General features: G+C 38.5%; 1 long non-coding RNA gene across 1 annotated transcript; it reads left to right on the forward strand.

Annotated features, from left to right (window-relative positions):
• The first annotated feature begins 259 nt into the window (after nucleotides 1-259).
• On the forward strand, nucleotides 260-7490 carry LOC127523230 (uncharacterized). Its single transcript, XR_007932835.1, has 2 exons — nucleotides 260-3156; nucleotides 5066-7490. It is a non-coding gene; the product is annotated as an uncharacterized LOC127523230 (long non-coding RNA).
• Nucleotides 7491-12400: the final 4910 nt, after the last annotated feature.

Here is a 12400-nt window from a genome sequence, read left to right on the forward strand (position 1 = left end):
GTTTAGCATGTTTTTAAAGCTATTTTAAATATGAGGACTCATGAAATGTCCTCATAAAACATGTTTACGTCTTAATACCAGTGTAATACCCATGTCATTATACACATTTGTGTCCTCATAAATCATGAAAACAAGCACACACACACACACACTCTCTCTTTCTCGCTCTCTCTCTCTCTCTCACACACACACACACACACACACTTTCTCTCTCTCTCTCTCTCTCTCTCTCTCACACACACACACTTTCTCTCTCTCTCTCTCTCTCTCTCTCTCTCTCACACACACACACACACACACACACACACACACACACACATAAATATGCACTTGTAGGCAGTACTTATCTGTTTCAGGTGATTATCTGTGACCAAAACCAACCTGTCTTCAATGCTCTGAGATGTGGGATGCAACAATACTGATAAAACTTTGGTATCTATTTATAAAGATTGATAAAGTAACCATCAGGGGGAGTTCATTTATTCAGAAATTGCTTAGACTAAATTTCACATCAAACATCTTTAACACCTGCCTTGTCATTATCATTTTTAGTTTTATGTGTTTAGTCATTAAAGAACATGTTCTCTAACATCGGCCTGCTCAGATTATGAAGGCTTTTTTGCAAGACTGTTTGATATCTAAAGTATATTTTTAAATTACTTTTAAGTTCATAATGGCGTCAGTGAAATACAGTGAGCTGGACTCTCATTCCTGATGATCTGAAAATTGCTGTTACTGAAAATAAAATTGATGGAGAAACAATTTTTCACATTTCTCACACTTCATTACAAAGAAATTAAACATGACATTTTGAGATAGAAAGTAAAACATACTCCGATAATCTTTTTTTTTTTTTTTTTTTTTTTTTTTTTTTTTATATTCTGACCAAATCAGACCAATATATAACACAAAACCGTAACTTTTTACGGAATGATAACAATCTCCACATTTGTGTCAAAATCAATTGTGATTAATATTTTTGTGGGTAAAGTTTTTATCAGTTCTCTGTGTTGCTTTCGCCCATGATGGTCATAAATATGATGCTACGGGGTCGCGATGAATATTTTTCCCTGTCTGCCGCCGTGAGTTCTAATGTAGAGCGAACGGTCACATGACATTTACGCCTCATGTGATTGGCTCAAAAAGTTCCAAAAGCATTTCCAGCGTCAGCCGAGCAGCTGTCATTGAGACGAAACGAATGGAGAATCCAGGTACATCTGAAATACAAACTTCTGATACAGCTGATTGGTTCCCGCTGTATCAGTAGCCAATGAGACATTCAAATTCTTGCCAATAGCAGTTGCAGTTCGCTTTCAGAAACCCTCCACCTTCCCCAGCTCCACCTGTAAACAGAGGTGACTCATGTGTGCTTGTACAGCAGCGTGTCGTGTCTATTCTGAGTTCCTCGCAGCAGCAGCAGCAGCTATAATCAGCAGCAGATCTGTTCCGCCAACACCAAACACATCAACATTGTCCCTCATTACCGTCCCAAACTCTCCGAGAGTTGTCATGACAGAACTCTTTTCTTTTAATTGCATAGATGTTGCATCAGTGTTTGATCAGATGATTTAAACATGTCCGATTGTCTCTTCTGCTTTTCTGTATGGCCTCATTGTGTCATTAAGCACTCATATCTACACTGACAGTGCACTTTAAGCAGTCACACACACACACACACACACACCGAGACAGACAGATCACTTCTCTGAATGTTCTCTGTTTGAGTGTGCAGCGATGTGCCTCCCTCCGTTTTGAAATGACCCTGTCTTGGCTGAACGCTCACGGCTCATTTAGAAAGCAGAAGTGAAACGCACCCCTCTTTCCAAATCCCTCACACTCTACAAAAAGCTCTACTCGAACAAGACCAACAGACAAATCTGTCGTCTTCTGATAGAGCGTGTTTTCGTACAGACAGACATATGCGGTGGCTGATAGCAGCTCCTGTGGGTGTTCTCCTCCGATGCATCGCTCTCTCTCTCTCTCTCTCTCTCTTCTGCAATCTGATCACACAACGAAGCCCTAAACAAACTATGACTGAAAGGAAGTGATAAACAGCGTTTCCTGTAGAGCGCTGCCTATGATAACAGGTCTCATGGACGGCAGTATGAGTCAAGGTTCTTCAAATGAAAGAGGCTTTTTTCCTTCGCCACAACAATAGCGTCGAGCCGCTGGGCTGTGGTCAGAGGTCGCGCTGGAAACAATAAAAACACACTGGCCGTTCCTGACGCGTAACATTCCTGCGGGAAAACCAAAACAAGAGTGCAATATACAACGCCTCGTTCATTCTCTCCACTAAAAACCACTGAAAACCCTCCACTGTCGTCACTCAGGACACGTTTGGCCTGAAATTCACACCTCTGTGGTCATCTCACACATCTGTGGCGTGTTTTAAACACACACTTACTCTCATCTGAGCTGCAGAAACACTGAACAGCGTCTTTACCACGGTACAGTGCATGTTTGGTAACCATGATCAGGAGGAACAATCTAAACATTCATAAAAACAAGATACAGTGACTGGGGAAGCAAAATGACTTATTATGTCTTGTTTTCTGAGAAATTAATAAAAATGGGTTTTTGCTTAAAACAAGAACAAATATCTGCCAGTGGGATCACAAAAATAGCCTTGTTTTAATTATTAGTTTTAATTATTTCATTGGCAGATATTTGTTCTTCATTTTGATAGTTTTAAATAATTTTGCTTCTCCCGTAAATGTACTTGATTTAAGGTTATTATAGTTAAACAAACTACAACCATAAAAAAATATTTTTGTTGCTTGGAATAAAAGAATACATATATATATATATATATATATAAAGGGGCTATATGCAGAATTCAGAAACGCTAGTATTTAGCGACACCGGTGGCCGTTAAGTGAACTGCAGCAGGAACTTCCTGCTCGTGCTCGCGCACACGTAGAGACACAACGCGATTCAAGGCCCGATATATTCGCAGTGAGGTTCTTTTTTGTTCTTTGCTTAGAAGTAAAAAGAAGTTGGAAATACCTTAATTTGCAGCAATGTACTGTTAACGAACATCCCGACGCCTCTACGCAAAAATGACAGAAAGCAGCAGTTCAGAAAGCATCTGATCGTAAGTGATGTGGATATGTTTGAACCAGCTCTGCGATTCACCGACAGATGTCGACAGATGAGGTAATTAAAATTACACTGTTATGATAGTTTTATTATGAAGTATATTTGAGACTATATAGATCTGACTATGTGATATTATAGTTTGAATTAATCCCTTTTCTTTGAATGACACATTGACATTACAGTACAGAATGGATCTTCGCCATTATCCTGAATACTGTATAAGCGTTCGTGTCATGTGTCATTGAACGGAAGAGAGGCTCTCGGGAGCGCGCATAAACGTTACATCCTTTGGATTTTCCCGGCAAAAACGACCCGAGTCCTTCGCGTCGAAATCAGCCTACAGGCATTCATAGACAACCGAGGAAGCCGGGGAAGGTCTCGTTTTTTAAGTTTCATTTCAAGCTGTTCACACATTGGCAATAAAAAATGAATATGTGAAAATTCTTAAACTTATTTTATTTCAGCTATAGATACCACAGCAGCATTTCTTATTTTCATTGCACTTAAAGGTAACACTTTACAATAAGGTTCATTAGTTAAACATTAGTTAATGTATTAACTAACATGAACTAACCTTGAGCAATACATTTGTTACTGTATTTACTAGTCTTCGTTAACGTTAATTAATGAAAATACAGTTGTTCATTGTTTGTTCATGTTAGTTCACAGTGCATTAACTAATGTTAACAAGATTTTAATAATGTATTAGTAAATGTTGAAATTAACATTAACAAAGATTAATAAATGCTGTAGAAGTGCAGTTCATTATTAGTTCATGTTAACTAATGAACCTCATTGTAAAATTGGAAAATTCATAATCTGTTCATGATGTTATTAGTAGTTTTTTAGTTTCCCATCATGATGCTATATAAAGCTGTTCTCTGGTACTGTACTGGAAGGGAGTCGCTCATATAATCAGTAGCTGCTTGTGATCGTGTGATATTAAATTGTCTCTCTTTCAACACTCTGAGTTTTGCTGAAAACAGTAACACAATGTTGCAAACGCAGCGCAGACACGCTTCAGTTTCCACCTCGCTTGACCTTTGACCTCAACAGGGTTAGCCCATCGCCGGGCTGTTGTCTCCTCGAGTGCCGGTTCTCCTCATTCATTGCATAAGAAACAGAACAGAAATAGCATGAGGTCAGCAGACAGCGTCAGACAGACGGCAGGATCCTTCAGACCTTCTGCCTCTGTTAAGAAAACTCTCCAGGCTTCAGCAGTTCAGAAGAATTCAGGAGAAATCAGACCTTCATCTGTGCATGATCACTGATATTAGACTTATTATTATAATACTTGATTGTAGTTATAATAATTATTTACAATAAATAAATGACTGTGGATGCACCAAAAATGTAATTTATGTGCAAAAAACTGTGGTGATCAATATAAAAGCAAGAATATTCTTGTATTTGATTTGATTTTCTGCAGGTGAGCTCTCAAGAAACAGAAGTAAGATTGTGACGTCGTATCCTAAAATATATTTTGCTTTAGTGTTTTTGAATTGGTGTGCAGACTGTGCATGTTAACTCAAATATGTAACAGAGGCTTGAAAACATGCCGTATTATGTGTGTGTGTCGCTCACAGAGAAGCGATGTCTGATTCTGTAGCGTAACGACCTGGATAAGATAATCTTCACATTAATACTCCTCAAACATACTAAAAGAATCATTAAATTCTGTCTGATTCCCATCCCTAACCGTAGTGCTGTTCAGATGTCTTTAGATCTTCAAGTGTTTTGTCACATGACTCAAACCCACGCTCCCATGGCTCATGGTCCGCGCATGTGTGTGCGTGTGTGTGTGTGTGTGTGTGCGCGTGTGTGTAGTAGTAGTAGTTATGATAACTCAGAGATTGTGAAATGAGAGTGTGAGGTGCTGCTGTAATGACACTGATTATCAGAAAATAACACTCAGAGACGAGATAACACTCAAACATCTTCGTTTCTCTTTTTCTCCTCATTCTAGAACACACTCTCTCACACACACACACTCGCGGGCGCAGACAGTGTGACAGTGTTTTCTCAGCTCCTGTGATTAGGATCTCTCGTCACTGGACCAGCCCTCTTCTCCTCAGGCTGAAATCCCCTCAGAACGTCCTTCACTCGCTGTGAGAAAACAACATGAACATTTTATCTTCACGCCAGTGATTACACGTACTCGACTTCCCTAAAGCAGCAGATACAGCTCTTCATGAGCCCTTCTATATTTACTTTTGATTTGCTATTGAAGTCATGAAATGTAAACTTTCTGCAAGAGGCTGTTTTTAGTTTTCTGCATGTAAAGCTGCTTTGAAACAAAGTCTTTTGTGAGAAGTGCAGAAATTGACTTTCTTAATTCCTGTTCCTGGTCTTATTGTGACTGATCCAAAAAATAAATGCTGGTCTTAATCATAATGCGACTTTCCTCCGAAACGACTTTCCTTTCCAGCTGATGTCATCAGTCCCTCAAACCCGTCTTTTGCTTTGTATCAAGACTTTGCACGACTCTAAACTTATTTTAACTAAAAATTAAAATGAAACTGGGAAAAAAGTTAAATAAAAGTATTAATTACATTAATAATTCACATGTCATTTAATGACATACCAAGCCATAATTGAGATTATGACATACTATGTGATAATTATGAGACTAAAAAGTGGAAATTATTACTTTCTATGTCATAATGATTATTTTTTAAGTCATTATTTAAACTTTTAGGCCCGGTTTCACAGACGGGGTTAGGCCTTAGTTCAGTCAGGATATTTAAGTAACTTTTATAAACGTACACTTGAAAATACATTACTGGTGTGCAGCTTGAGATGAAACAATGGCTCTGATATATTTTAAGAAATATCAGTACAAGTTGATTTCAGTTAAAACAGCTCAAACATGCAGTTCAGTCTCAGACTAGCTTAACCCTTGTCTGTGAAACCGGGGGCGAATGTCAATTTCGGCTCTATTGTGTCATAACTTCAACTTTTATGTTATAATTATGATTTTTTTTTTATAATTATTTTGAATTTTATCATAATTATGGCTGTCAATTATGACTTTGTATGTCAAAATTTCAACTTTTTATATCATAATTTTGATATTTTTTTACTTTTCATGTCATAATTTTCACATAGAATGCCATAATTTCAACTTTCCATCTCATAAATATGGCATAGTATGTTGTAGTTTTGACTTTTTATCTCATAATCGATTTACAGAAGCATGATTTTTTTTCTTATGTGGCGGAAATGGGCTTCCAGAGCTGTTTCAAACACGCATCTGATGCAGTTCTGTGCAGTTCCTCTAGGGGCGCATAAATCACACCTTTTAGGTCTCTTAACACTATTACCTCACAACAGCAGCATCACTAGACTTCTGTAAGCTCGAGTCATGAAGTCTGCAGCCTCCGGCGTTGCTTCAGACCCTACAGCTAAACCTTTAAACACATTTAGGCTTTCTGTCGGTTAAATTGACCTCCTGCGGGTGGACGGGGATGTTTTAAACGTGTGCCCTGTGCTCCACTGACTCCATTGAGATGAATCTGCTGGTGAGCGGCCGGCCGGCGTTCCTCGGCCCTAATTTAAGAGCGTTTCCTCACATTCTCATCTGTGTTTTCACAGCCCGCCGTGGGCCAAAGGGGAAGCAAAACAAATTAGCCACCATTGTTCGTAGCCCTGAGCTCTCCCAATAACAGTATTTGTGGAAACATACATGCAGGAATAACTTCCTGAGCCACACAGATTAATTGTCTAAGGACCGGGGAAATCAAGCACTTACTAGCAGCCTTACAAGGGCCTTGAAGTCCAGACTCTCTCCCGCTCTGTCATCACTGCTGTTGTGCCACATCCCATCATTTCTGAGGAAACGGGGCGAGTGTGTGTGTGTGTGTGTGTGTGTGTAGGAGAGAGAGAGTGAGTTGACAGTGCAGAATGCTGAAAACAGGATACGAGCTCTCAGTGAATAAAGGCCGTGTTCAGAAACATATTCATGTTTCAAATGGAGGATCTCCTGTTGACAAGTTTATGTGACTAGATCAGACAGATCAGAACCTCGTGAGCTGCTGGATTCTAAAGGGATTTTCAAATAATCGAAACATTCAAAAAAAAGATGAAGCAGAATGGAACGGAATAAAGAGGGAAAAACATTTTTTTCATGTTTTGAAAACGAAGCCATCACGTGAAACTGGTCTCAAGGATGATCTACACTCCATAAAATAGTTTGTTCAATGAACTTAATTAAATTAATGAAGACTTTTCCATGTAATTAGTTGACATCAGTACAATAAGAAGTTTGTGTGTCATAATAGCCATACTTCAGTTGTTGTGTGTATTTTTGGATCTCTGTCATGAGGGAAGAGTTCTTTCTCTTTGGCGCTGTTGACTCTGTCCTCGAGTAAATAAATCCTGTGTTTGACACACACTGCAGTGTTCTGAATCCTGCTGTTCGACGGGTTCGTTTTACAAGCCTCTGTGTTTACTGAGTTCGCCAGGATCACTGAACTCATTATGACAAGCACTGAGTTCTGTCGTAAAACTCTCATCTGATCGATACGGGCCGTCGGATCATGTTTCATACTGTATGCCGACACACACCTGAGATTCCGGCTGTCACGGCGGCGTTCCATCATGTTACAGTATTGTGTGCAAAAGAGGCATTTATGAGACGAGAAGAATATGGGTTTGTCTGGCTTCCTGTTCACATTATACACACACACACACACACACACACACACACACTCTCTCTCTCTCCTGTACACATTACACACACACAGACACACTCTCTCCTGTTCACATTACACACACACACACACACAGACACACTCTCTCCTGTTCACATTACACACACACACACACTCTCCTGTTCACTCTGTCATGTAACTCAGACAGATATTTCATCATTTGAACTGGAGTCACTACACTACAGCCAGAATAAATGGGCAAAGCCGTAGAAATGGGCGTGCAGGAGGAGCTCTATAGCGCCACCTTTTGTCTAAAGTTAGGGGTTAGTTTAACCTACAGTCACCAAACTCGGTACATAGCTGGACAACTTTCTAATTTAAAGTCATTCGCTCCGACCAACAGGAATGTTTGAATGTGGATTTTTTGAACCAAGCTCTCAATTTTTAACTACTGCTCCAAAGGCCGTCATACATTCCCAAACTTTTTCAACGTGAAGTCAAGACACTGAGGATGCTACACTGCGGTCGGATTTTGGATATCTCAAACTGTTTGGCCGTGACGAGGCAACGAATTTATGGCGAAAAATGGGAATAAGGAAGTGTCACAACTTCTGCATTGATTGATTTTTTAATGAAACTTCGGCTGTGTGTTTGTTGTAGGAGTTCGATCACATGGATGTGACTATTGTGAGTCAAAGTCATAGCGCCACCAACTGGCAGCAGGAAGTGTGTCACTTTCAAATGCTTTGAAATCACCCTCTTATTTTTACCCAATTCGCTTCAAAATTAGAATAATATCAAGACAAGGCAGTTTAGACCTGTGAAAGGATTCTTGATATCTTAAATACTGTTGCCATGGCAACATGTCAAACTTTTATAATATTCTTGGGTGTTTTTGAGGCTCTTAGCATACTTCAAATTGCATGAAATTTGACACACACGTCAAAGTTGTTGGCCAGTAGACATGGGCAAAGCCTTGGAAATGGGAGGGGAGGAAGGGCTCTATAGCGCCACCTTTTGACAAAAGTGGGCGGGTTAGTCTTACCTACAGTCACCAAATTCAGTACATATATTGTTCGTATCAAGCTGGACAACTTTCTAATTTACAGTCATTAGCTCCGACCAACAGGAAGTCAGATATTTTGGTTTGAATGTGGGTTTTTTGAATAATCAGGCTCTGAGTTTTTTAAGTACTCCTCACAGGAGATTCATGCAATCGCCACCAAACTCAGTCAACATGAAACAAAGACACTGAAGATGGTAAACTGCGAAAGATTTTAGGATATCTTGAACAGTGTTGCCATGGCGAGGGATTAAATTTAATGACAAAAAAGGGAAACAGGAAGTGTCTCATATCGTGTAAAATTATTGTTTGATTTAAATTAAATTAAGATTGTATGTTGCCCGACATGTACAGGTTTCCTGAAGCCTCTGGGGTGGCGGTGGCGCCGGGGCTTGGGCCCGTCATCTTTACTTGAAGCTATATATTTACTCTTGTGTTTTTATGCCACTTATCCTCCTTTGAATGTACCTTTTTAATGTAGCCATTCTTACATTTTTTTCTTAATTTGTATTATTTTATCCTATAATATATATATTTTTTATTTATTATTTGCCTTTTTACTTTAATATTTACGTTAAGCACGTTGAATTACCATTATGTATAAAATGAACTATATGTAAATAAATGTGTCTTGTTTGTTATTTGATTTGAATGTTTTGTTGCATCAAAATAGTCATAGTTTAGTTTTCACCCTTGAATGAATGTTGTTTCAGATGTCACCCTCGCTGTCCTCTTCCCAGTAAAACCCTCGGTGATGTAATGTTGTACGCGTCGGTCAGTAGTCCGCTGTGAAGCACACATCACTGCATGATCGCCATGAATGTGTCATTCACTGGAACAGGACCTTACAGGGTGTTTTGAGCTGCTTCTGAAAAATAAATAAATAAATAAATAAATTCTTGTTAACTTCTGAAACTCAAATGTTTTGTGAAGTTAAAGTATGTGGTTTAAGCTAGTGAATGAGGAATGTGTGTGTGTGTGTGTGTGTGTGTGTGTGAACACGTGTGTGACTGTCGACCTTGAGTACATGGACACCATTTATCTGAGCCTGATAAATTAATGAGCGGTCTCTGTTTGCGCTGAGCAGACTCACTGCAGACGGCGGCTGAATGTGAGCGAGACACTGAAACATGACAAACCCATGAAAAAAGAGAGAAAAGAAAGAACAAAAAGGAAAGAATGAGGATGACAAGAACCTAAAGCTGTCTAAGAGTGTGAGGTGATTTAGCTGCAGTGCATGGAAACACTCACCTGAAACACACACACACACACACACAGAGACACACACACACACAGACATGTTTACTTAGCTATCTAAATGGACACAGACTACTTGTTTTTATATAATGACTACTGACTGATCCAAACTCTACCCAACAAAACACTTTTGCTATGGTTATCAACTTTAGTTACACTCTTAAACATAAAAGTTCCAAAAGGATGTTTTCATAGAAGAACCAGTTTTGGTTCCCAAAGAACCTTTCAGTGAACATTTCTTAAAAGAACCATATTCTCTTGTTATGAAGAACATTTTAATAATCTAAAAAACCTTAAATGCCAATAAATAGCTACTGAAAACATTGCTGAAACATTCCTTGTGAAATATGTAAAAAAAAAAAAGTGTGTCTCTTTACAGCTGATATTGGAGTTGTTGGTGAACTGACGAGTCAGTGATCAAAAGAAAAAGTGCTGAATGTTTCCTTAAACTCTCACTCACTGTTGTGTCTTTAGATGGAGAGAGAGAGAGAGAGAGAGAGAGGGGCCCTAATTGCTTTGGAAAGGCCTAATCACTGTATCCATAATCTTTAATGGAAGTCTTGTTATCACGTATCACTAACATCCTTTAGTAACAGGAGGAATAAATCAGGCAGTGTCTCTCCTCCCTCCTTCATTAAAGCAATCGGCAGGTTTTCCCGAGGCTTTCATCAAAGGAACAAACAAGCCATTAAGAGCCCAGAACTCTCTGCCATCATGGAAAGACTGATTGGAGTTTAAACACACACAGCAGCACTTTAATGATGGCTAACAGGCCTGAAAGAGCCTCGCTAATTGATCTGATGAAGCAGGAGTTGTTGTCAATTAAACTATCAGAGGCTCTGGATGTCCAGCAGGGGTTTCAGCGCTGTTCTCGGGCTGCAGGTCAATATTTGACCAGTTGTTGTCAAAGAGACACTTACTCTCGCAACAAGTCCTCAGTCTCGTCTGCTGACATGTCAGGTGAGGAAAAGGCAGGGCAGATTCCTCCGGCAGCCCGGGAAAATATCACTCAGGGCTTATTGTTCACTCAAGTGTGTTATTTGCTTTTCAATTAGTCCTAATTCATGTGGAGATGGAGCTTTTATATCGCCGTCAGCGGCTCGTCTGAATGAGCAGCAGTTTCTGCTTCACTGTCTGGGCTGTAAAATAATGACTTGTGTAAACTGAGATAAACACGAGGAGATTGTAAATAGTTAGTCTCCAAACGTCAGGAGGGTTAGTGAGGACAGGTCAGTGAACAGCTGTAAATCTGTATTGAGATTGTTTGTGATTGACCCAGAAGAACATTTGAACATTTTCTCTTTTAAAGACTCTTGATGGAGGATTTGTCGGTTTTCTTTCATTGAATTGTTACTTTTTGCTTCTGATAAAATTGCAAGCAAAAGTCTCCATACATTCTAGTCAGAAAAGATTTTTAAGAAATAAAATTCATAAATATAAATAAACAAATGTAAATTTTTATTTTTTGCCATGAATATAAATAAATTATTTTTATTAGATTGTATTTTTATCAAACTTCAAATTCATTCATTTGTAGCCTATTTTGTGTGATATATATATATATATATATATATATATTAGTGTGTGTGTGTGTAAAATATACTATATTATATACTATAATATATAAAAATTTCACGTTTTATTCAAAGGGTTATTTGCCTTTTCTTTGTAATTGTTTAAGATTTACTAACGCTTTCTTACTAGCAGACTTTAAAAAAATAAATGTATATATTTTCATTTATTTTTGTCATGTAAGTACATAAAAATTCATTTATTAATTTGCAGGCTATTGGTCTCCATTTTATGGTTTTTTTTTTTTTTCAGTTTTTTTCTTTTCACGTTTATTCCAATATACTTGCATTTTCTTTGTGATTATTTGATTTCTGAGTGAAAATTGTTTCTGCGCCAAAAGAATAAAGACGCGCATGCGCGCTTGATTATCTGCTGGTTTCAGTGTCGCAGCTCGTGTTTATTGACTCTGATCAGGATTTGTGAAGCATTTCTCAATTCGCTGCTCATGTGTTGGTTTTGGATCACTCTCTCCAGCAGCTCGAGGCTGTTGAACTCAGAGATTCTCGGCTTTACAATCATTAACTACATGATTAGCACAAACTCGAGCTGTTTGTCTTGTTGGAAGCGATAAATCTGTTGATCAGAGACTTCTGGATCTCAAAGTGCTGTTGTTTCATTCAGGAAGTGATCGAGTTTAATTGATTTTAATGACTAACAGATAATCTTCATGATGACTCTATCAGGAGGATTGAGAACGAACAGATAAAAGACTAATAACACTGATAAAACTAATAACACAAGTGATCATTTATCACGG

Source organism: Ctenopharyngodon idella, chromosome 12, assembly GCF_019924925.1.
Source record: "Ctenopharyngodon idella isolate HZGC_01 chromosome 12, HZGC01, whole genome shotgun sequence".
Lineage (NCBI taxonomy): Eukaryota > Metazoa > Chordata > Actinopteri > Cypriniformes > Xenocyprididae > Ctenopharyngodon > Ctenopharyngodon idella.